The following is a 25,057-nucleotide window of genomic DNA, read 5'->3' on the forward strand; positions in this document are numbered from 1 at the left end:
GCGCAATAAAGGAGTGTGTGTCTGTTTTTACTGGCTGTATAAAGTTGTGGGACAACGGAGGGCAGTAAAACACAAAGAATCACAGCTCGCTTCTGTGTGTGCGGTTTTACTGGACGTGTGTGTGTATCCATAAATACTTCTCATTTCATATCAGTTTTTCTAAATGTGTCAGAGAGCTCGCTTTTCCTTTTCCTGAAAATTAAGTTTGACATACGCATTAATGATGTAATCAGGTATTGCCCCCTCTATTTATGTTTATTTCATATGACATGACAGCCTCTATCAAAGCTGTGAACTGCAGTCTAGTCTGCATGAAATGTCTTGTTTATTATTGTTTCCAAACAGAACGTCCAATAACATGCTGCGTCCTCACATCAGCAGAAATAATAATAATCAGTGTCCCGTGGGAGCCGTCAGATCAATGAGGCAAATCTCTCCATCAGGACCTGATTGCAGGAGGGTCACTGAACCAACACCGGCTTTATTGTTTGTGCAAATTGGGAAGTTGAAGTCTCATGATCGTATGGTCTTGTGGCTAATCAGGCCTCGTTAAATTTGTACAAATGTTAATTGTGTGTTCTAATGTGTCAGGTTGGATGAGTTCCATACGCGTTAGTTTATCATTACAGGGTTTCCCTGAGAGAATTTGATCGGTTGGGAATGATAACTAGGGACGAGGGACATGACACAATGTTTGTATTTCATTTTTTTAATCCACAATTCTATTCTGAAGTGGTGAGACAAAATAGAATAGAATAGAATTCACAGCAGTGATAAAAGTAAAAGCACTGGCCAAAATCCTGAATCCTGGGCAGGGGCGCTGGTAGCTTCACTGTTAGTGCGCGTGACCATGTACAGAGGCTGTAGTCCTCCAAGTGGGCAGCCCGAGGTTCGAATCTGAGCTGTGGCTCCTTTACCGCATGTCATTCCCCTCTCTCTCTCTCCCCTATTTGAGTCAGATATAGAATCCCCCCTAAAAAACCTTTAAAAATTAATAAATAGACAAATCCTGGACAAATATTTTGTTTCTCTTCTCTTACTGGAATGTGGGTTATTTGTAATCGTGGCTACCTGAATATGGTACACTCCAACATGAAGCATTTCTAACTTCATTATACAAATACATAATGACAATAAAGGCTTTCTATTCTGTTCCAACCCTGTGATTCCCACCACGTTTCTCAAGTTGAACAAACAGAACATGAATTTTAAAACGTTGCAGTCGTAACAAACTTCATCTATAAACACTTTAAAGCTTTCAAAGTTCAACATGAAAGTGTCAGCAGGAGGGCAGAAGAGCACACTCGACACTGTTTCACAGGCTCTGCTTGTGTACTTCAGGTTGTAAATAAACATCTTTTTTTTTTTTCTTCTTTCATACGAGCTGATAAAAGGAATTCAGAGCTGCTGCAGCCTTAAGACAAGCTTCTGAAAGTTGTATCACAAGCTCCTCCTGTGCAGTCAGAAGGTAAGACATCAAAATCGTCTTTCTTCTGTACCGTAGGCGTCACAGTGACATGCCTTGTTTCTTGAGCCAACACCACAATTAATCCTCCTACTTGTGAGAAGGCGTCATCAGTTTGTCAGAGAGGTGACATTTAAATCAAACACCGTGCGCTCAGCAGGAGATGTAAAGAACGAACAACAAAATAAATGTCTCAAAGCAGAAACTTTATATAAAACTGATTTTAAATGAGCTGATTCTGAATGAGGAGTCTCTAGATGTTTGCAGCCCTGAGGTCACAAGGGATTCTTCAGATTCCAATTTCAATGTATTTTGGAAGATGCAATTTAACAGAGTTTCAATACAAAGCATGAAACTGATGTGCTGCTCAGAGCTATAGTAGCTATTGCTAATTTCAATCTCTTGTTCCTATAACTTATATAAAAGTATAATCTTTTGTATTTACAGAAACGGCCTCAACCGAGGAAAGCGATCCTGAAATAATTCAAACAACATCTGTTTCATTTAAAGGAGTACAGATGGTTTTGTATGCATGATCACGTTTGTGCACGTTTGGCATCCTGTCACTGCTGACTCTCCTATTAACGCACAATCTGCAGTTCATGCAAAGAGCTAATATTTGAAATGAATTGTCATTGTACGATATGCATTGGACAGATTGTATTGCAAAAAAAGCGTTAAAGAACTAATTGAAAGAAGAAATGCAAAGACATATCTTCATAATGCATGAAGTATGAACACACATTCTCTTCCAGCTCCACAGTTTTTTTCATGCAGGAGGAAGTGTTTGTACTAAATTGTGTCTCCTGTTTACAGGTCTGCTAGAAATATCATTTTAAATACTGAAATCAATAGTTAGCGTTGACATTTAAGAGCAGTCAAAACAGTTTTTCTCTAACAGACGTATTTTGAGAGCTTTCTGACAGGCAGGTTCATATAAACTCAGACTGATGGGGGTATAATTACTGCGTCCTTAATGCTGGCTGTCAGCCGTCCTGACAAGAGGCGAGGATGTGCAATTAACGGTTGGCAGGTTGATCCAGAAACATTGAAATTGCACAGTTCAAAATGACACCAATCACATGTGCTAATACAGTGAGATGGCATGTTTGTGCATTGATCAGACTTAGAGATCTGCGGGATGGGAGCGTGCACTGATGCATGCGTCATAAACACAGTGGCGGTGTGTTTGCGGCAAACTACAGTTTTAGTGCTCCTCTGTAAACAGAACCAGCAGGGCTGCATGGAGGTGGAATTAAGTTATTTGGCTGAGAAGCTGAGGGAAATTGGTTAAACTGCATCAATTGAAAATCTCAAGTATAGCTTCCACTTTCTTAAAGCTCCCAGAACAGTAATTGTGATAATGATTTAAAACCTAAAGCTGCCTTTAGAAGTCCCACATTGTTTGTCAAACTATAAAACAAAGACGTTTGTTCTCATGTCATCATATTGCTTTTTCTGCATCATTTCTGTCTTGAGCATGCAACTCAACACCTTTGTCATGACTGGTGTTAAAAAATTCCCACCCCACTACGCTCTGCCAATTAAGGCGTCTGATCCAACCTTCACAGCAGGGCCCTAAGCAAAGTTGTCCCGTACCATGCTGAAGCACAATTTGTGTCAAATGCTGTTTTATGATTTTCCTCCACCACTTAAAAGTTCTTCATTGGTGAGATGTTGAATCAGTCACTGGTCCTGTTCCAGTATTATCGTTATTTTATATTTCCACTCAGATGAAAGAGACTCTCTTGTCACTGCCCTGACATCTCAGCGCTGCTCTGAGACTCGTGAATATTTGTCCTGCTCCCTCTGGACATTGAATACGGTACATTCTGTTAGGAAGCAATCTTCCTCCAAAAACCATGTATTGAGTGTAAAGTGTGATTTATAATGTACCAAAAATGGTTTGTTACATGTATGGACGTTTCAAGGTGACTCCAAACTTCCATGATGAGCTATACTTTCACACCCGGAGTTATTCTATTGGCTTAAGGTAAATTATTTCAATCAGACATACTACTGTGAAATACTGAACTTGGGTTCAAGGAAAACGTAACCCATTCAATATTGTAATTACAAGTTTTCAAAATGTAGTTATTTCATAACAGATTGAAAAGCAAATCAACTGAAAAAGTTATAGTCATTTCCAGAAATCAATCATTTGAAGTTCAAACTGAATTGTGTGCAGGGCTCGTATAGTTTGATGTTTAGGCAAAGAATTTGGAGGTATATGTCTTTCATATGTTTCAAAGAAGAAGTGTATGCTTTGAGAAGAGAAATCCAATAAAAAAAGCTTGAAAGCATACACATGGAGGAACCAGCGTCTTGGAACACCACCTTTATTGACTTTGTAATAAAGAACTGCAGGCAGCAGCTTCTCAGCTCTGCGTTGACTTCTAAGCCAACCTTGAGTTCAAGTTGAAACTCTGACACAACAAAGCTCAAATGAAAAAAAAGAAAAGAAAATGAAAAGCTGCTTAAATCTCCCCCCTTTGGAGAAAGTTCCATTTTGTGTCCCTTGAAAGCCTTACCTCCAGGCAGAGCTATTAGAAATGGACTCCATCCCCTCCCTTGTGCTTCGTTTTTTTTTTTTGGATAAAAATAGCGCATCAATTTGACATGCTTGCCATGTCAGTCAGCAGCTGACGTTTTAGTTTTAATGCAGAGAGGAATATAGCAGACTGTCAGAGGAAGGTGAAGTAAATGTAGAAGTTGTGATTAAAATCGTCTCTGTAAGCTGAATCCACTATAAGTTTGTCTTTTCTCTTTTGAAAATGTATCCCTTTCCTACTTTCTCCTGAACTGCCCCCTTTTTAAAAAATAAAGAACCCAAAATATTCCAACATATTTGAGATACAAAAGTTTTAAAGCTCCGTATTCTCGCAGTTTGTTTTGAAAGAAGACAGCATAAAGAAACAGACTAAACTCCTTCCTCGGATGATGCAAGCGTTTCATTCTCCAGACACATCCTGTTTCTACCATTTTACCCCGACAACCGTGAGCACAGGGGGAAAAAATCCTGCACAGGCACATCGATTCCTTCTGTTCAATGATCCATATCTTGTACCAAATATATAATGGGGAGCTCGGTCTTTATGAAGGTTTTAACATTTCGAATTAAGGGCAGAATCAATACGAGAACAGCCAGGTTCATAATTACAATTAACGGCATTTTCAGGATACAGAAAAGGGCAGAGTTGCAGGGTAGAGTTGGACCAGTCACAGTCTGTGAGAATGTTAAATCAATGTTTAATAAAGTAATTTATATATAATTATCCCGCACTGTATGGGTTCACACCAATTTCTTCACATGTATGTCAATGTATTTCATTTCATTAAAGTCATTGTAAAGATAAATCAGAAGTTGGTCTCCAAACAAACTCTATATGTGAAAAGACTGAAGACTAGGTGTGACTGAACTAACCCAGAACTTCCTCCAGATACATGTGAATGCGTGTCCGCTGTTAAGGCGCCGTGCACCATCGTCCGTCAACACCCACAAGCTGCACAGTCGGACAGCTGGTGAGCCGAGACAAAGGAAAAAATAGAATTCTTTACACCGGAGTGATATCACATTTCTTGCAATGTCAGAGTGATTTTACAAGAAATGTAAGAACTTTGGCAAACAATACAAAAATCTACATTTCTGAGAACAGCTTTTTGTTCAGTCCTTATGCTAAGCTATGCTAAATGGATGTTTTTTTAGCTTGATTTATGACAATACTGTTAAAAAAAAAATGAGCTTCCTTCGTTTCCACAATTGACAAAAAAGCACATCTTGGTTTTCTATGAGCCTTTTATAGCCACTGGGAGAAATTGCTTACTGCTTCCAGTTTAGCCAGCAGTTAGCAACAAAGCACCTTCGACTGAGGCCCTGTTTACATGACAAGGACTTCGGCTGGAAATGGTTACCTTTTTTAGTTTTAGTTTTAGTTTTTTTAAGACAACAGCCTGAAAACAAAAAGTTTTGAAGACGGGTTCCAGAGTGCAAAGATTTGAAAACGGCCCAATCTCAGTCATGAGACTACAACGACCATGGCGGACTCCCGAGTTCGGTTTGTGAAAATGTCGACTGACCTGACTGAAATAACTTCTGTTCCTTTATGATTCCATGCTACCAACTTGCACCACTCGTCTTTTACGACACGCTGCAGACACAGATGGTGCCCTTTTGTGCTTCGTATACTGAGGGGTCTGATGGGGTCTAGAGGTAGAGCCGGCCCCCTCAGGCCCCTGACTTAAAACCTTCAGGGGCCTCATTAGAGCTCAGACTTGGACTCTCCATTTGAAGTGTGTTGGGAGTGGAAGTATCTTGGAGAGGAGAGTAAGTGAGAGTCAAACAGACAGACAGAGTGGAGTGTTGCTTCACTGAGACTTTCCATTAATGTCTGTTCCTGTTTCAACTTGTCTTCATAAGAAAACCAAGGTCAGCAAATTGCAGAGTTCAACAGTGGACCTTCCTTTTATACCTCCCTCTTATTTCTTCTTGAAAGCTTTTACTCCAAGCCCGTCATGTTTGCCATGTAACTGGTTCTGACTTGATTTCCCAGGGCCATACTGAAGATGGTAGGAAAGGACGCTTGTGCTTTTTTCTGATAAGAGACTCAACAGTCCAACAACTTATATCCTCTTCTGATATTCTGCAGATAAAGCTCTGTAGAGAATGCTCTGGGTGTGTGTGTAATGGTTTTCCCTGGACAGTAAATTAGGTCGAGGAGCACTTCATTAAAAGCAAGTAATTATCTCATCACTGGTTGATTATGGCTCATCTTATTTGTTGATTTGCGGTCATAGGGTTCATTAACATCTCATTATCTGTCTTATGGCAGGTCCTTAAAAGCAAAAAAAAACAACTGAATATACTTGAGTAAGGGGTCTGCTTATAAAGGATGGTGGGAGAAAGGAAACTAGGAATTGGAAAGGATAACTTAATTTAAAAAATCTATATTTGTCATGTTGCTGGGCAGACCTCTGCATCTTACCACTTTATCAGAAGGTACCTTCTCATAATGTTGGTCCTATAAAAACAATTTAAGATCTTTCTTGCAGTAACATGTGTTATTCGTTTATCATATAAAAACAAGTTTTGGTGAGCATAATCTATCTGCTGCACTGATTCCAGATAGAAGCAACATAAACCACTGAGCAAAGACACAAAAAGGGGATTGCTCATTGCATTGCTGTGAACAATCACACATTAGCTGTAGCTTTACAGAAGTGAAGTAAACAGTTCATTTTATATCAGAATCAGAAATACTTTATTAATCACAGGGGGAAATTTGGTGTTACCATTGCTCTTCACACAGTACAGCAGTAGGAAATAAAATAGAATAGAGATAATAAAGTACCCAAACCATTACATACATGGTATTATAACCATGTAGACCTCATCAGTTTGGGTCCTGTGTCTGTTGACCTGTGCCTGCTACAGTAAGAATCCATTGATCAGTTTACAATAACAACCTTTTTCCTTTCTTTGTAATTTAAAATCAAATCAGATAGAGGTAGACTTAATCTTTTTTTTTTTTTTTTTACATGTGGTTGTCACAATACCAGGAGCAAGAGCGCCTCTAATTGATCTCGGTCCGCATCATCTCTTAAAAAAACATTAAGTGTGTCGCCCATGTTGTTAATGTGTTTGTCAAGATTGGGGCTGGTTGTAAATCGCTGGCAAACCCAAACTAACAATATAGTTAGCTAATAACATAACAATAACTGTGTATCACAACCTCTTCTCACTGAGTAATCTAAAGCTTTACAAACCTGCTGTGGCTATAACTATTATGATATAATCCTCTTATGTTTGGCTTTAAGGACTTACAATGAATAAAATGAAAGGGAAGTATTTTGCTTTAAATGAAACACCTCTAGATTTCTCTTTTACATCTTTTCATGCAGAAAATCTTTCATCAGTCAGGCCGATATGAGGAATCCTTCAATCAGAATATTTCCTGTTCAGCTCCCAGCTCTGCAAAAAATACACAGTCACCTTCTCTATCCTCTCTTTCCTCACATCACGTCACTGATCTTCTTTATGTGTAGCCTCAAATCCCTTCAGAGAATTGCCGAACATTACAGTCCATCTTTTTAATGCGCTGTTAGGAATCATTGTGCCCTTTGGCAACGAAAGGAGAAAGCGGGAAAGGACTGCCATTGATTGGACTACAAACAGTTGTTGTCTGTGCTATCTCTGTCTCATGTTCAATAACAATGGGATGTTTCAGATGTGCTCCCAAGGTCATCCGGATGGCTCTTTGCGGAGTTCAAAGTCTGTTTCATGTTACTTTGATTTGGTGTGAGGTTACAAATCAAGATCTATATGACCTAGATTGGCTGTGTTTCCTAATCTGATCAGAGCTGTTGGATATATTTAAAAGCATGTTCAAAGGGTTTCGACCAACTTTGTTCTCTGGATCTCCCAACAAAGGTGTCCTCTCAGTGGAGTATCAGAAAGAACAGTCTCATTTCCTTCTGTAGGTTATATAGAGGCTTCACTGTTAATTTGAGTCGGTTTCATTACCAGCTAAAAACTTCTTACAGGAGCTTTAATAAAGGTTATTTTACTGTTGCTGCTCTTTAACTATTGTAGCCCCGTATTTAAATGTATCTGTAGTAATCTAAATGTGTGAATGTGATTGTTTACAGAAAAAGCAGCTTGGATTTATGAGCTTGTGGCTATAGCAGCTTTAAGTGAGTTAACAACGCCCATCGTATTCTCCAATGTTAGAAACATTCTAAAGAGACAGAGCTCTCTGTATGCGCGAACAAACACAGGAAACATCCTTCACAGTGAATTGAAAAAAAACCCTGCAGCTTTCAGATCAATAACCTTGTACATGTCAGCGTCCATCAGCTCCCGACTCGGTGAATAACGTCACACACCTGCAGCGCTAGAACTCCTGCTGAAGGCAAAGGATTCTGTCACACCGATCCCACTGAGTTGTTCCACCATGTATGTGTGTTCCACCAGATGATCATATCAAAGTGGTTGTGTGTCGTCCCTGGTGATTTAAAACTCTCCTGTGGCTGCTCTTAAAAAAAAATACTAATGCACTTCTGGGAGTGTGTTGTCACAGTTTTTATTTTTTATTTCTTATCATCCCAAGTGTAAGCGGAAACCTTGGGGATATTTTTCTGATAGAAAGAGTGTCAGTTAATCTTATTTACATGCCTCCCTTGAGGAAAAAAAAAAAAACCCGCTCCCCTTAAAATGCAGATGTACAAACTTTTTTGGCGTCTACCAGTAAAATCACAAGTTAGTTTTAAATGAAGGGCAAAACTTCACTGTAACCATGTTAAGTTGAATATAACCAAAGGCACATTTGGGATTAATTACAGTTTAATAAAGCCTACATGTACTGATCATATAGACCTTGCCAATGGCTATAATTTCATTTCTGCATGCACACAGCCAAACTAATCATGGTTTCCTCTTTCAGCCAATATGTCCTGGAGGTTAGATATCAGGACTTTCTTAAACCCGCTGCGTTAGTCTGTGTTTTTTTGAGTGCTTCGTGTATAATACATTACTATTAATGGATTCAGCTCCTGGGAGGAGCACTTGACCTGCAATTTTGAAAAGGAAGCATCTCTGAGTCGAGGAAATTTGTGATTCTCGCTCATGACGGGTGATCCTGGACACAAATTGCTTAGTAAACAAATTTCTCCCTCTGAATAACCGAAAAATGTTTGACATAAAAACGCAGCTGAAGAGATATTTGTGGAAGGGTAGACCAAAGAAGGCACAGATCTTGAAGCAGAAGTTGTGTTTGGCAAAAGACAAAGACAGAGTTATTATCCGTCTGCAGCTCCACAACGATGCAAAAGATTGTTTTACCTCTAATCAGGTTTAGTTTTCTATTTTCCAAGAGAGTTTATTCAGATTTGTCTGCGCCCACTTTTTCTCATCTATGGTCCAGCTTTTATCTCTGGGCTTCATGGGATTTTTCCCCATTCTTTGAAATGTCTGTTTTTAATGTTGTCAGATATTCATTAGACACCATTTCATCACCTTCCAGATTTTCTTTTCCATCAAATTTGAATCATTCTCTCTTTGCATGTGTCTCCAATTCATTCTCATCCATTATCAGTTTATTGGCCTAGGAAGGACATGTGAATAATAAACTAAACACTCTGTATATACACTACTTTGTATGACATCTGTTGGAGATCATCTGGAGGTAAAGAAAGCTTCCTCTCAGGTATCATCCGTCCCTCAGAGAGTCTGCAGGTAAAGGCCGGATGACCGAGAGGACTGAGGTGAACGAGGTCTGCAAGAGATAAAAGCAGAAGACTGTTTCAAACACTAGATGTGCCTGATGTGTGCACGCAGGAAACCAAGCCCCGAAAAACAGAAGAGAGTGAAAACAAAGGATACATTATCAGAATATAAATACTGAAAATATATTTTAGCAATGCTTCATAGTACCATGTTTGAAAACAGTAGATCTCCCTATCATCCTTTTGCAAGCTGTCACTCTATTGCAGGTGTCCCGGTTGCAGCCCTTTCATGAAAAGCCAAGTCAAATGGACAGCATGAAGTGCCTCAGTGTTCTTTTAAAACATTTGATTTGGTACTTGTCTGCTGCTGCCTCAGTGTGGAGACAGGAAGGGGCGGGGGGGGCTTGAGCCTTTGAGGTTAAGAGTAATTTCAGAGTTTGCAAAAAATATTAAAAACCACAATCTGCTGTGTTGGGCTATAAACTGGTTTGACAAACACATACAATCCTTAATATGGTTGTAGTGCTATAGACATACAAACTCACACACTTCTTGATTCATGTTTGGCTCACACACCCTCCATCACGCTTCACTTGCTCCGTTTCGTCGAATCAGCAAGCTTAAAATCCAATGACTGTCATCAAGATTCCCTCTTGACGGCTCGGCCCTGGCATCAAAGTATGAAGCTCATGAATAAAGAAAAGCGTAATTGTTCAGAAATGGCACCACCTGAAATGAAATGCTGATCATTTCTTGACGTACTGTATGTCTTTGAGTGACAGTTTAACCTCTCCAATTTGCACACAGCTCTGTAATGGCATGCAAAGAAAAAAAATTGCTTCTTTTGCAACATGGTGGAAGAAGCTGTCAGGCCGAATGGTAGGATGATTGATGAGGACTAACGTGGCTGCGGTCAGCCATTAACATCCATTTTGCCTCAGCTGTAGATGAAGACACGAGGCTGCAGAGGTTCAATTTCTTATTAAAGCAGCTGGGAGATAAGTAACTTTCATGACTATCTAACATTCCCGGATTTTACCTGTTTCTCATAACTTTTAATAGGCTTTAAGCTTTACCGCAGGCTGCAGTAATGCAAGCCGGAGAACCTTTAACTGATTTTAAGAGCAGGAAGACATGCTTGTAGAGGTTGTAAGAATGGGTTTGAGCTTGCATCAATAATATCAAATTCAGAGAGACGCTTCTTTTGAAAGAAAGCCGGCATAAACAGATGAATCTATAGGAGCAACAGTATATAGCACATCTATTATTCATGCTTTTTTCCATGGGTCTCAGACCAAAGGCCAGACCATGCATATTTTATCATCCGTTTCCTGATCTCCACATACCTAAGCATGGTCAAATTCCTCTCTCATCAATGTGTTGTTTTGCACAACATGACACTTTATCCTTGAGCATGTGTGCTGGAAATCACGGCAACCCCAGAAGAAGCCCTTCTCCTGAAGAGAAGTCCACTTCTACTCCACTTTAAGTGGAAGCCCATTGGGGGAGAGCTTCTTCCTGAAATCTATAAATCTATCCTCAGAGAGTTGATGTAGGTTTAATAGCTTGTGTTGTCTTGTACAGCAAGGTCATTGTGAAGAGATTTTTCCTCAACCGTGGATCAACAAAGTCCCAAAAGGAAACAATATAGAGTCAGGTCAGCCTTTTTCTACAACAGCTACAAAATATCCCACTACATTAAGAGACAGAATATAACTGAAAGCCTAGACTATGAGCATAAATATACGGGGGATTACACATAGAAATTAAAACCTAATTCCAACGACTGCTTTTCTTACTTGAGCTGAGATCAAAAGCATTTTCTTCTGCAGCTGATAACTTACATTTGGTAAAACCGCCCAGTCCACATAACTGTCACACAAATCTGGACTCCTCACTTTGTTTTTTGTCTCCTTTAGACTGTCAGCTGAAAAGGTTGGACCTCGAGTGGTCTAATTAACATCTCGCTGTGAATTGGGGCTTCCAATCAACACTTTCTTTTCTATTCTGCAAGAGTCCTGCAGATGAAAAACGAAACACTTAGGCGTCTTGTTGATTTTGCTGACAGACAATGTCCATGTTATTCAATAATGACTAATTGACTGTAGCAGAATGTATGTCACATGAGCTCTCGTATGGTTTTTGATTGGGGGGGTTCAATCTTTTTAGTTGCTACTAGGCTTTGGCTGCATTTTATGAGTATAATAATACAAAAACAGTGAACAGTGAATGTTAGAGTGACAACCGCTATCTGATTCCAACATATGGTGTTTTTAACCTATCTTTCTAATTGTATTTCTCCTGCATAATCCAATTCCAAAGTGGGCTAATTGCATAAATGAATTTTTACGAGATTATAGCTCCCTTCCCAAGTGTTCTTAATTCCTCTATACTTTATTCTCTGTGTACTGTTTGCAAATGTGCCTTGTGCCATCACTCCTTTCTTATTAATGCCTATTAAGATGGCAATCACAGGCCTCATTATCTGTGAAAAAACAACGCCGGCCTCCCAAGCCCCTCAGCAGAGTCTGCCGGTAAACAGCAGATCACAGTTAAAAGCAATATTTAACCAATCAAAGCAGTTTCACTTACACTGAATGATAAACAGGTCAAAATGTTGAAATACATTTACATAATAGCTTCCTCAAAATTAATTGACAAGGTCCTTTGAATGGCAGCGTTTAATGTGTAATTCATGAGGAAAGTTTGTGGACAATAAAACGCTGGAAGCTTTGAAAGTGATGTCGCTGGAGGACAAAATTACAACTAAAACTACCATTTGAAACAAAGGTTACTTTTATAGTGTTACTGGCACAAAAAATAGAGTTGCTACTGAACTTTTCAGGGTTGATTTCTGAGGTATTTTCTCCTTAATAAATTAAGCAAAATGAAAAATGTTCTAAAATGACTTCATCTGGAACCAGTGGCGCCGCCAGGAACTCTTGGACCCATGAAAAGATATCTCACTGGGCCCCACTAGCAGCAACACTGAGGCTGTCTGAATGTCAGGAAATACAAAGAAGGTAATTGGTATGAGCGCACTGTGACGAAAAGCTTCTCATAATTTAATATGAATAGATATTAACCAATGATCCAATGTTTTTGAGGGCCCCTGTCAGTCATGGACCCTCAGAATCGTCCTTCCTTTTGTCCACCTTGGGGCGCCCCTGTCTGTAACCACTACTCTGGTCATCGTTTTACCTAGTTCTTATAAACATTGAACTCTGTTACGTAGTCTGGTACAAGAAAATGCAACGGAAATGGAGCTTAAAAATCATAATCGTGCAGGTTCATTTATTTAAAAAAAAATCCAAATTAGCTTATTTGGACTGGAGAGTACTTCCATGTGACCTCTCTCCACCTAATTATCTACTCCAAATAACGACTTCTGTATGATTTTAATTTTTTTAATGGCAATCACACACTTTCAAATGCTCATCTGGCAGCAGTTGAGCTCGACAGGAGGCTGATTAAAAGAAAATACAATTCCATAACCTTTGAGATTGGAGAAAGTAATAACATTTCAAGGTTTAAGTGGTGCATTCACTGGGGCATTTATAGCAATGAATTGGTTGGAAGTTTTACATTTTCTTTTGCTTTCATTTTTCTTTACCCATTTATGTTGAGACAAAAAAAACAACAGATTGGTAGAGAAATGTATAAAACACCCCACCAGCTAATCTACTTTTTTGAAAGTAAAGGTGATACTTTAGGAGCTCCTCGTGTGTATAAAAACCTTGCTAAATGAATTATATGTTTAATCTTAATGTGAACTTAATTTTTAAAGGTTTCATAGGAGGCTTTGTATCTGACTATTTCTTGGTTGGACCGATCGAGTTCCTAAAGTCCACAATGGTTGCCAAAAAACCTCCAAGTCATGACATCAAGAGTTTATGCTAAGCTAACTGTACAAAGCTTAAATGTTAACCAAAGCAGACATCCTCCTTAAAAGTATTTGTTTTGTTTGCATCACTCACTATTAGGTGTTTGCTTGTGTTAGCATTAGTTAGCATCAAAAAATGTGAATGAGTTGAAGCTAACTTACTGCTAAGAGTTTGATTCATTGACATTTAGTAAGTTACATGTTTAAGCAATTTGTATTTGTTTGTTTATTTGCTAAAACTTACCTTTGTTCGTTGCAGGACACCTGTTAGGGAAGGGGGTTCTTCTTTGGTGGATCATAAACAGCTTAAGGTGTATACCGCCACCTACTAGGGAAGGTGGTGCCCAGCATTTCCTGTTTTATAAGGTGTTGATGATGTCATCGCTGACATCATTGGGTCAAACCAAGTGGAGGGGTTTTCATATTCTTAGAGTGTGTCTTTTAGTTTGTTTGACTCATTCTAGAGTACCTTTTTAAACTTATCTTTAACATTGTATACTGCAATTTATTGAAGTTAGCGGGCTGGTAAGGGAGTAAGAAAGAGATTTGATATCTTTTTATGAATTATAATGTTTAAGTAAACCTCCTCAGACATGGTACTGGCAGCAGTTGTCTACTAGTTAATTGTACACCCTATAAAAGCAGTTGCGCTTTGCTACCTGAAGACTACACCAAAAAGTTGTTTTCCAACCACCATAAAACACCAACAGAAGAAGAAGGACCTGAAGACTAGTTTTTTTGCTTTCATTGCCATGGTGATAAATTGTGCTGTGGACATACGGGGAAATCAGAAAGGGTTCAATTGGACTGGATCCTACCAGAGGGTTTCTGGATGTGATGGACATTACCGGAGAGGAACTTGACACCACACTGAGGAAATGACTTGAACAGACTCAGGCAATTAGGTCTGAGTCTCAGAATGAGCAATGTTACGAGAAAGCAGAGCTATGAGTGGACTATTTAAATACACACTGTCAAACTGTTAAAACCCACTAGGTGGCAGCTATTAAACCCTAGTTTAATTAATAGTAGTTAATTGTACACCCTATAAAAGCAGTTGTGCTTTGCTACCTGAAGACTACACCAAAAAGTTGTTTGCCAACCACCATTAAACCCAACAGAAGAAAAAGTACCTCAGATGCAGCAGGGTTCTGTAATCAATGCATGAGGAGAACATACGTAGATTTAGGATTTTCTAAAGAAGTGTGTTCTGAAATGACTGCATAAAGCTGGACATGAGGGATTATGAAACCTGAAGGTGGCAGAAACAAAAATTATTTGGAAGTCAGCTGCCACAAAACCTCAAAGAAGAGAGAAAGGTGAGGCTGCCTTTTTTTTAAAATATTCACATACTTTTAATGGGAATCAAGTTAAAGTAAGTTGATTTCTTTGAGGTTTTGTCTCTTGTAATGGAGGTCACATGACATACCCATGGGAAAAACAAAATATCTGCCAACTCCGCCTCTCTTCCATTGACATCTAAAATGGATTAGAGAGAAAAATCCAGAAAAAACACATATTATGTCTCTTTTGTTGTGTGTTTGTTCTATGATAACTTTGAGTGTGAAGTGAAAATCAGCTATGGAAATTCTGTTCTCATAGCTTTGGTTTGTGTCCATTCTGGCGCCCCCTTGTGGACAGATTGCAATGTATTTCCTCTTTACTCTCATTGTTCTGTGTATGCTGAAGAAGTGTTTTCTGACAAAAACGAATCTAATCTCACTTGACAGTTCAATGACACCTACCGTGTGGCAGCAGTTACAGGCATTAAGAACAACAATATACAAACAGTCACTGTTTCAGCAGATGGTCTCTTTTGTTTTAATAGGTTATATAGAGGCCCCAGTATTTATCTTTAGCTGTTTCATACCATACTAAAAACTCCACTCAGGAGCTTTAAGCTTAACCTCTTCTTCCTGGCAGACTCCAAGTCTTCAAAAGCTCGATCTGAAGACATTGTGAGGTAACGTGAAAAGCATAAAGCTCTGTTAACAGATATTGAAAAGACCCATAAATATGTTGAGAGTTTCCACATAATGATTTTATACGTGAGAATGTGCCAATGAAGCCATCTCTGGTATCATGAGGAAGCCTTACAGTGTAGAGAAGCGGTTGGAATATATCCAGCAGCCAGATCCTTTTTCAGAGCAGAGAAAATGAAACACTTTGAATTCAACTCTGAAATGTCTTTCTGCTCCCCTGCTGAACTCTCCCTCCCTACAATTATTTGTCTTTTCACACATGATCAGTTTACAATAATGTGAGTAATGTAATTGCTGCTCTCCTGGCTAAGGTTTCCACCGCAGCGCTCGATTCTATATCGCAGCGTCGAGACGGGAAACGACATCTGCATTTCCTGTGGTATGGAACAGAAAAACGAGCAGTGCCGGGTGGTATAAGAGCCAAGCGTTTTCCAATACATCAAGCTGAAGTCTTTTAATTACTGAGACTATTATCTTTGGCTTCAATGAGTTTCCTCTTTAGTTTTAATGAATTATGCTGCTTCTTGCTCCGAGCTGTGGGTTCAGCAGCAGAATTAACAGATGGTTACAGATACGTTTCTTCTAGAGACCTCCGTGGCCTTTGGTTAACACTCTTATCCTGATTTAGTTATTTTTGTCCCACTTTACATTTGTACTATGTTGACACTCACACTATAACACTTAAAGTGAGATACTGGTGACCTTAACAGCTGATGAACCTTGATCTTACTGTTGACTTTGCTAGATGAGAGGAGTTCCTTGCACATCATTGTCTCCTCTGTTGCTTCTACAATTCTACAATTCACTTAGCAGACGCTTTTATCCAACGCGACGTACATCAGAGAGGAAGTACAACACAAGCAAGGATCTAGAAAAAAAGGGAACAATGTCAGTAAGAGCAAACGATCAGCTTTGAGTCTGATTGGACACACAGGTGCTGACAGGAAGTGACCAGAGGCAAAGCACAACATTGAGGGCAGTTCTTGAGAGCTCTAATCAGTATAGAAACCATCTTATAAGTCGTCGTTATCAAACAAAAACCATCGTCATTACCATCATCATCATCAATAATATGGAGACCATCATCATTAAGTTAGTAGGTATTCATGAAAGAGCTGGGTCTTTAGCTTTTTCTTAAAGGTGCAGAGGGACTCTTCTATATGTTTGGCTTTTAAGTCTAACAAAAGAACAACAGGAAGAAATACAAGAGCCTTAAAATCCAAATTATTTTAGTAATTCATTGTAGGTAAAGACTTCAGCACTGAGTAGACTTACAAAACTTAACAGACACACAGATGTGTTATAGTCTTAATGTGAAAATAGCAGCAAACACATTGTAGCTGCCATGTGAAAACTTACATTTTAAGTATTTTTACACTTTAATTGAATTTCACTTAATGATGTGGTTTTACTTATTGAACTACTTTTTGCACCTATTTTTCCAAAAATCTGTGAAAAACACAATTTTGATAATGATTTTAAATTTGTTCAAGAAAATTGTCCATAAATACCTTTATTTTTATTGGTAACTGATTTCCAGACAGCATCCTTAACTAACCCTGGGGGTTTTATTTAGAGGAAGTATTCAATTTGTCTGAGAAAACTAAACCTCAGCAGGAAGCTGTGAACTTTGTCGACCTTCAATTAGATCGAACAGAACGCATCTGCTATGCTGGAATTGATCTTAGCACTGTCACCAGCTGTCCCACACGAGTGTAGGGTTTTATAATTAGCTGTGTAATATTATGGTGCAGAGCGTCTACACAGCCCAAAGCAAAAATGACTCAAATATTAACCAGAGGAATGAAGAGAGTTTCCAAAAGTAACGTGAGGGTGAAAAAAAAAAAGCTGGTTTTGATGAACAAAAACAAGATTGCAAAGATAATTAAATATTGCATCTCTTGTAGAGCATGTCAAAGGGTTTTTTAAAAGATTAATATGTTAATGTCAGCAGTAAGGAGATGTGCAATGAGTGAATCTATCCATGATATTTACTGCTGGGAATGATCAGAGGATTTATCCTGCTGCGTGTTTCAGTTTTCAAACATTTAAGTCGGGCCTCGTCATGTATGTTTGGACTTATCTCTTAAATCTAAATTCAGTCTGACTCTGGCTGTGCTGAAGACATCACACACACCGCTGTTCTCTGAAGTAGGAGTTCAATATCCGCTAATTCACTTCAACCCCTGCTGTGAATGTTCTCACTGTGAGATTATTGCTCTGTGATAAAGCTTCCACGGATTCCTCAGCTTCCATGCTTCATCTGTTCCCCCTATAGAAAAATGAAACTCCAGAAGTAGTAAGAGGATTTGAGGAATGTGATCAGCACATGCAATATAGACTCTGCTTCCTGCAATTCTGTGACTCTAATACAACCAGAGGCAATAGACGCTGCTACAGCAAAGCTTGAAACACTCTTAAACAGATTACTTTGAAATCTCAGTTTCTTCAGCGTTTGGTTGGCTATGTGGTGATATGAGTTTTGTAGAGTTAAATATGTGCAAGTCAATTCCAGAGCTTTTATAACAATGTAGATTTTCTGGTAATTTAATTGTTTTATTATTTTAAGAAATGGGTTAATATCTAACAGCATGTTTTAAAGCAATAATATGACACTTTTCCACCTCAAAGGTCACATTTAATACCTCTTTTCGACAAGTTTAAATAAGACTCAGAGGTCCCCAAAACATGTCTGTAAAGTTTCCAGCAAGAAATGTGATGTGAAATCATGTATGTTAAATCAGGTGTTACGTTCATCATAGTACAGTATGTATCAGAAATAAGTTCTTACCAAAATTAAGATATTGTCAATTAAGTTTCTGTAAACTTTGTTGATGTTTAACTGAGTAAAGTTAGGTTCAGATTTCTATCAGGTAATTAATTCTGAACTAATTTGCAGATTGAGCAGATGCTAATCAAAATGCGATTAAACACATCGGCCATAGTTTTCTTTAGAAATTATGGAAACGGCAGCAGGAGCTGTTTTTTTTTTTTGTAGGTTTACTTTTAGTCATGATTGATTATTTTCTCTCAGATTTTAGTTGATCCTTTTAAAGACACATTTTATTAATTCAAGACAGATTTCCACAGGCATAAATTGCAAACTGCTGGATGACAACCATCAGTTCAAGGACAATAATCTACAAAATTGGACTGTTTTCCCAACACATGCGGATGCCTTGAGCTCCCTGCTTGATGAATTTTATTGTATTGTACCCATCCTTTATGCCATCTGTTTCACTAAACCCTCAACTTTGGCTCCAGTAAAAACTAATTGGAATACTACAAATGTTGCTGATCTCAGCCAACTGCAGTTAAGTGAATCTAAAGCTCTTAAGATTGTATTAGTTGCAGTATTGTTCACAGCTGAAGAAGTTTTCAGCCACACTGAGATGTCCTGAAATTAACTAGCTGCTGCACTGAAAATAAAGACTTTTCTTTGCATGGATTTGAAGTATAATGGATCCTGCTAATCTGAAATCAATGATATTGCTGCATGCACACTGCAATATGCCCACAGGAAGGGTTAGAGTCAAGGCGAGTCAGTAAACGCCTCATACTCCCACACGGACTCGAAGAAAGCCGCTGTGAAATGTCATATTTCTTCTGTGCGCACAGCGACACAATCACATTTTAAACCACATCCATGAATATTTAATAGGTCTGAGGGCTCTTTAGTCTTGAGTGCTCTTCACTGATCACTTGAGAAAGAGGAGGCTAGCTGTGTAACATACTGTACAGTAGGGAGGGGGTCGGGGGCTTTGCAGGAGCACAAACACCTCAGGCAAGTGACCGTCCACTCTCCCTCCTCTCATTATAGGTCGCACTTTATTTTCTCTGGGACGTCGGCTCCTTTATGTAATGTAGCTGAGGGGGTTTGGGAGCGGGAACACCGCCACAAAAGCTCCAAAGAATAAGGACCACACTGGGAACACCAACAGTACTTTATTACGAGGGCACACTGAATGAAAAGTACACTCTGTATTTTTCACTGGTTGAAATGTAACAACAGTTCATTCTTGCAATCTTATTTCTGCTCTTTAGATTTTTTTACAGCTTAATGTAGGCGTTGTTTTTTCCCCCAGTTATCGCTAACCTCATTTCCTAACTTTATTGTATCATTGTACAGGTGTTTTTTTTTTTTTTTTTTTTATCCAGGTACCCCAGGCACAGCTCCCTGCTATGTGCATGGGAGCAATTTTCTACACAAACACACCACTAAGATTGGTGTTTATCCAATGTGCATTACCCCATAGCTTTAAATGCATCTATTTTCCAGGAATGTGTGTATATACATTCACTTAGCTCAGCAGCAGAGAGCAAAATACAACATGTGTTTGTGCACATGTAGGTGGGCATCAGGGAGTGAAGAGCAGGCTTCCTCTGAGAGTGCATGACACAAATGAAAAAGGGGGAGGTAGCATTATCCAGGTGTTGTTAAAAACATCTTGTTTATAGATTTAGCATTTGCCGAAAATGTCATAGGCTTTGCAATATCAAGTGTAGGACTTATAGTTGCAGTTGCACATGTTTATGAGCAACTATGTGTGATTTTACCATCGACTGTACATCAAGATGATTGGAGTAACAGCCGTCTGGGAGTGAAGCTTTTGTCTTTTTTGTGTTGTGGCAGTAAAGTGTGACATAGGCGACGAGAATGGGGATCTCGACCCCACGTGTGGGCTGATGGATAGACATCTAATACGTGCCTTGGTGAAAGCCTTCTCTTGTTTTTATACACAGCCTTCGGATAAAAGACGGCTTTATTAAGTCGCTGGACTTTGTCTCAATTAGTGTGACGCGGGACAAGTAATGAAAATGCTGGGCAAAGCTGGACACAAATTGGTCACCCTAAAGTGAGGCATGAACTCCAATCTGACCAGGTAATGCAGGAAAGCACAAGTGACTCAACTGAAACAGATACCTCTTCTACCCACTGTTGCTCTTAATTGTTGCAATAAAACGTGTTCTACTGCAAGCAGTAAGGATGAACACCTGAAAAACACGACTGAACATCTGTTCTATTAAGATCTCACAACAGGTTGACATTCAGTCAGTGTCCTGCCATCTCTAAATGGGATTGTTGAACCATTTGGCATGATTGAAGGTCTCAAACTATTAAAAAGAAGAGAGAAAGTATTACAAGGTATTTTTGATCTTTCCATCCATCCATCCATCCAACCACACCTTAGGCCTTACTGTCTTGTTCTACCCGTGCTGTCTTTTATTTTCCTTGGAGTGCAGGCACTTTTCTTCAAGGTTGCTGTTGCATTCAGAAATATGTAAGTGGGAGTTTAGATGTGAAAACACATGTTGGGCTTTTAGACTCATGAAAGTCAGTTTCTGAAGACTGTCAGAGTGCAAAGTGAATAAGGGAATCTTTGTGCAGTGCAGACACATGGGTTGGGGAGCATTTCTAAATGCTTTGACTGTGTATATTGGAAGATATCACTGAGTTGAATTGAGTATATCTAAAAATCTATATAAGTCAGATGAAAGGATGCAAAAAGTCTGGTTCAAATAATTTTCCCCTTGATTATGTAGTCAAGGTTTTTACTCTGAATTAAATGTAGACACATTCAACTAATTCAGCAGTCATGGTTTAAAAAAAACATGTCAAAAGCCATGGTAAAATAAGCTGAATTTGTCCTTTGATAATGAGACCCAGACTTTGACTTTTGACCCGCCGTTAAGTGCTACTTAGGCTCACATAAAGCCCTTCTAATTAATTCTAAATGAGCCATGTCGACAAAAAACAGCCTTGCATCATGCTCCCTGGAATAATGGGACGATTGGCTTTACTGGCTCGCGTGGGAGTTTCAAAAGAATGACTGACAACCGTCAATGAGGGCTCTCTTTAAAAAGAAACCCAAAGCAGGTAGCCTTCATCTTTTCTGTTTGTAATTAAGCAAATGTAGCACCACTTCCTGACTCTCACATATTAGATGCTAGTGTTAACTGATGTTTTTTTCCCCTCTTGAATCTAGGATATGTTTTATCTGCAGGGCAGCTTCTGCAACTTCCAGACCTTCTTTGTGACTTTTTTTTTTCACCTCACAAACTTTCTCAAGCTGACTGCTCTGAATATAGCTTCACACTGACAACATAAAAAATAAATAAAATTACTCATACCCACCGCTGGCAGATGCCTAACATTGTCTGCAGTCTGGGAAGAATAAAGTGTGGGGAAAAAAATCTAAGTTTTTTTTTTTTTGTTGTTGCATGAATAAAAATATGTCGTTATCTGACTTCCCCGTTGCAGTAGTTTGACCTGTGGGATATTTACACTTCAAACGTGTCTACCTGCCAACAGCCGTTATTCCTGCTGGAGGTTGGGTCCTCGGAGCACATGTTAGACCCTTGAAGAAAATAAAGCGGAACTGTTTGGATCATCCATCCTCCCTGCGGATTACTGTATTGCCAAATAGCCTGTCAAAGGTGGGGGAAAGGTAACAGAGTGCAGGGTACTTAAAAGATAATTATGTAACTTAATCAAACCAACACTTTGACCTGCTGATTGAAGAAATATCTAAGGTTATTGGCATTATCTTACCCATGCCAGAGCTACTTTTTCTGCAGAGTTCTTCATGCAGGGCCTCAAATGTCACACCAGTTTCCATAAGTAACAAAGAGATGAGAGTGTTAGCTCGTCTCAGCTGCCATTAAAGCTCTCAGAGGAGCCATTATGGGATGGGAAGAGAAACAGCAACGGAGGGGAAGATTGCCATTACTCAACTTGAACAGCCATAAGTGAGGAACATCAATTACACTGACGGAGGTTGGCTTGTCTCAATGTAATTCAAATGGGAGGGGAGCAGAGGCGAATTGTAAGCCTATTTGAGACTATTAACAGTAATGAGCTTCACCTTACAGGGGCCTCATATCAAGCAGAACATTTCAATCTATTCGGAGCGCCCTGTTTTCCCTCCGTGTTAGCTCCACTAAGAGAACCATTTGATAAAAAGTTTTTAACGTGCATTAAACATTCATTTCAGTTTCACTGAGGACACCAGCTTGGATATATGAAGAATAGAAATGTTTCTGAAGAGTAGTTTGGCAGATTGAATCCCAATTGGGCTGTTTAATTTGAATACAAAGCACTATGGCTGCCCTCCAGTGTATTGTTAATTATTCATTCAGTGAATATGGATGTGTAGCCTATACTACTTGTGCCAAGATAACGTTTTGAAACAGTTTTCAGCTTCATCATGAGTTAATGGAAGCGTGTTGGTGTCGAAAGAAAGGAGTCTTGGGACCATAGTGATCCAAGTGGGTCATGGTATGATCCACCAGCTCTAGTTCTATATCTGTTTGTCTTTCAGCTGACATCTTGTAAAACCTAAAACTCTCAAAACCTTCAAATCTTTTGCCACTCCATCTTTCTGATGGGGCCTGGTCACGAGGAAAAGTGACGTCAACGCATACCCGCTATATCCTGTCCCTTTACTTGGTCTTTCAACTATGGCCTGATCCGGCAGCTCTAAGGAATTCACAAGCTGGAACAATGCATAAACACTAATAGCGACGCAGAGGTACGCAGAGGTACGCACAGTTGCAAGGTTAAACCATCATCAAAGTGAAACACCATGATCTCAAAGGACTGTGGCTTCTCAGCAGGAATTTAGCTTCAGACAGTGATTTAATTTCCTTGTCAAGCAGCTTTTAGTCCAATGTGGCCTTTCTGAGCTTAGTTTGGGAGATAGTTAAGCCTTCAGGTTCTTTCTGTGTTACACCTAAGGGACTACTTCTAACTCAAATGGATAGCCGTGAAAAAAGGCTTCATCAGACCCAGTGGAGTCTACCACAGGCAATGTGGCAATGTTTTTGTTTGTAAAATCTGCACTCTTGTTGCACCGGTTGCAAGAACAAAAGGTTGGCTTTGGATAGATTTTTGTCTGAGCGGGTCTCCTCTGGGACCATGGGTAAAATCTTTCATCCACACACCAGGCAGGCACCAAGAGAGTATCAAGAGAAAGCTCCCAGGGGAAATAAGAGACAAGGGGATCTTAGAACTGCAGTCTAAACTCAGAAAGATACAAAGAATGAACTACACACTGCAAGGTTTCTAAAGCCTCTGGATATTAAGCTTAAAATATAAGATGATATCAAGGTTGTGATTCCTGTTAAAGATCCTCACAAATTTAAGTGTAAACTAACTTTTAGAAAACCCACATCAAAAACAGCACATTTTGCAGTTTCAAAAAACTCTGTGGGCACAGCTAATCACATTTTGATTGACACCTGGCTGTGTCAATTAGCATAGCATAGCATAGCAAAGCACAAGTCTTTACAGGTTTGAGTCATCTGAGCTGAAACCCAGCCCTCTAAATATTTCATATCAATTGGCCACTGAATGGTAAGTACCAATATGCTTTGCATGTATGTGAATGTAATTCTAAATTTGGCTCACTATCTTTAGCTAGTTAGCTACTTATCTAGCTTTTTCATGTTTACTGTAGTGTTTAGCATACACTTGCAACGCTACCTTACATGGCTTATTTGTTAAAGCTATGATGCAATACTTAGTTCTCTATCTTTAACTTGTTAGCTACTTATATTCCAACCTTGTCATAATCAGTAGTTAGTATAAATCTGCCATGTTGACTAACGGGTTGTAATTTTTATTACAGTTATGACTGCAATGCTACATTTAGCCATGCTATCTTTAACTACATAAATATTCCAGCCACAATCAGCACCAAAGATCAACACATCAACCCCCGTGGCTGTCAATACTTTGCTAGCAGAGACAGTGATGCCAACAAGTAACTGATGTTTGAGAAATCAAATCACTCTCAGAATGAATTATGTCACAAACACCAGAGTGCAAAGCGCATATTGAAAAATAATATCAGGAAAGTTAACAAAAACTTGGATGAATATTTCAAGTTGTATTCATTTCTAATAATTTAAGAGGCTTGATATGATGTTCACACCACCCAAAAGCCACAGGATTTAGGTTTCCAGTCCTTTTTAATCAAATGGTTGTCAGCTTTATTACTTTGTAAGTAATCGTGTCCATTTGTGTGTAATACATAGGCTTCATGCAGTTGCTGAATCTTCTTTGATACCAGGTGGATTTGTGAGAGGCCCTGAATGCCATCCCTCCGTCATTGGAAAAGCAGCAGCTCCTTGACATTATCACATCACTCACATATTACAGTCATCATCATCAGAATGAAATGTCAGATCGGTAAAAGCAACAATCCCTGTAAAACTTGTAACCTTTCTGAGGTGCGTGTTCCGTGCTCTTTCCATGTCCCCCCGCTGAGCCTTTTTCCCTGCCGTCGTTCGGTCACACAGGGCTCATCTTGCAAATTTTCCTGACATTTCTGAAACACGATTAGGTGGGATTTTTTGCCATCCGCGCCAAACATACCTCTGAATCGTGTTATGCCAGACACAGGGAACAAGCTTCAAACATTGGACCTGCAGATCAGAGTTTGAAAAGAACACGGCCACACTGCAGATATTTTTATTTGCAGGTAGAGTGAAAAAAAAATAAAA

This window comes from Labrus mixtus, chromosome 19 (genome assembly GCF_963584025.1).
Source record: "Labrus mixtus chromosome 19, fLabMix1.1, whole genome shotgun sequence".
NCBI classification, from domain to species: Eukaryota; Metazoa; Chordata; class Actinopteri; order Labriformes; family Labridae; genus Labrus; species Labrus mixtus.